The sequence below is a fragment of the Galendromus occidentalis genome, unplaced genomic scaffold, assembly GCF_000255335.2.
Source record: "Galendromus occidentalis unplaced genomic scaffold, Mocc_1.1 scf7180000076725, whole genome shotgun sequence".
NCBI classification, from domain to species: Eukaryota; Metazoa; Arthropoda; class Arachnida; order Mesostigmata; family Phytoseiidae; genus Galendromus; species Galendromus occidentalis.
In genome coordinates this window covers 1-2,062 of record NW_003804714.1, presented here as the reverse complement: position 1 = coordinate 2,062, position 2,062 = coordinate 1, and the positions used below count along the sequence as shown (strand labels likewise).

The following is a 2,062-nucleotide window of genomic DNA, read 5'->3' as shown; positions in this document are numbered from 1 at the left end:
GGAAGCAGACAGTGCGCGGAAGACGACTCGGAGGCCGAGCCTCGGAAACCGTTTGAAAATGGATATGTGCGATGTGCGCGGCCCAAAACCCCATTGGTCGAATCACTCTCTCAACGAAACAGAACCGTTGTTCTCAGCAGCTTTTCTCGTCACTCGTTCCCGTCCTCCGGAAACCACCAACGTGTCGTGCTACAATGCCCAACTGTGAATTCGACAGAAGCCCACTCGGGCTTTTTGTTCGCTCAGTGTACATGCACGAAGAATTCCGCGGAGCCGCCTTCGGCGAGATCCGCGCCGCCGCCCGCGAGGTGTGGGATTCTATGACATTCACCGAACGCCAGCCCTATGTGCAGTGCCGCCAACGCGCCCGTGCCCGGGGGACCAGGGATCCAGTACCTTCAGGGACTGACCGATCGTTGGTCGACCGCGTTCTCCGAAGGCACCGTGCCCGCCGCGCGCCCGAACCCGAAGACTCAAACACCACCGCGCACCGCCTCGCCCAGGCCCGCAGACTGCACGTGGCGGCTCTCCGCCGCCGTGCAGCCGCCCAACGACGTATCCAGTACATGCATTTCCCCCCACCAGAAGCCGGAGAGGCCGCCGTCGCAGTCCGAGCCGAAGCCCTCGAAGCGGCTCTCGCCGCGCAACACCGCCAGAATGCGGAACGAGAAGAAGAATTGCGCGCCGCAAGGATCCAGTCCCGCACCCTTGCCGAAGCAATCCGACGCGAGAGGACCGGTCAACGCCCGGAGACCGCGGCCGTGGCCTACCGCCGTCGGTGCTACGAAGACCTGATGAGTGGACCGTTCAGCCCCGCGCGCTCACCCCGTAATCAGCAATGATCCCGTAATCTCCGCTGCCACCCCGGCCCTTTTCAATACATATTGATTACTTTCAATTCGCCACCGACTCGTTTTCCCTGAATTTCCAACCGCTCGCCTCTACGTATCCCCAGCTTGCCAGCTAGACCTCTAAAGGGCAGAGCAATTGAATCGGTCGACTGAAAGTTTGTCCCGTCTCCATCTTGATCAAGCATGAACGTTTTCTGAGGTCCGTACGCTCCCCCCCCCCGAGAGACTCAGAACCCTGCACAGGGGCCAGTGGGCCCTCGATGGCGCTGACTCTCTGAGTAGACAGACATCGCCGACCCTTATCGAACGCGGAGTGACTGGATCACGGATATGCGCCGACCGTAGGTATTGCAGATATTCCTCTCTGAATCGCCTTCGGAAATTCCGCAGTACCGCCTGTTGATACTTCCACCGAGCCGAGAAAACGATCGAGGTAGCCGCTTCTTTATTTCTAGGCTTTAGGCGCATCTCTGGAAGACTTATCTTCGAATGATGGCCGTAAACTAAATCTGCTGGACAGAGAGCCTTAATCTCGTTAGGGTCCAACTGAACCGATGTTAAAGGCCTCTGATTCACCAGCGCTTCTATCTCCATCAGAGTGGTTTCCAATTCTCTGAACGAGAGCGTATTCCGACCGAGCACTTTCCGCAATGGCCTCTTGATCGTCTGAACCATTCTCTCCCACCACGCGCCGTGCCAGGGGGCTCGCGCGGTTATAAACTCCCACGAAATCTCTGAGTTCGCTAGGTGCCGTTGTACTTCTGGGGATTTCACGTGATCGTAAACTATTTTGAGCTCCTTAGCCGCTCTGACAAAGCCAACCCGTTGTCTGAAATTATTTTCGTTGTGGTCCCGAAACGACTCAGGAACTTTCTCAACGACAAGAGAAATTCGACCGTCGACATGTTCGGTACCAGTTCGAGATGTGTCGCTCTTGTGGCTGAACACACGAATAGTAGAATGTATCCCTTGCAGGGTTCGCTCTGATCGTTTAAATAAGAAATCGGCCCGGCATGGTCGACTCCGGTTATTGAGAAGGCTGGCGCTGTGTCAATTCGGAAGTCCGGTAACGGAGGTACCGGCTCCATCGCCGCTTCGACACGAAACCTCATGCATACCTTACAATCCTTGAGAACGCTTCTCACTGCTCTACGCGCTGAGAGGATGAAGTATGTTCTACGACAAAAAGTGAGAGTAGTGGATACTCCGCC

General features: G+C 56.4%; 1 pseudogene; it reads right to left on the bottom strand.

The window, feature by feature from the left end:
- Nucleotides 1–894: 894 nt before the first annotated feature.
- LOC114828008 (uncharacterized) lies at nt 895–1,680 on the bottom strand (annotated as a pseudogene).
- Between the last annotated feature and the right edge of the window lie 382 nt (nt 1,681–2,062).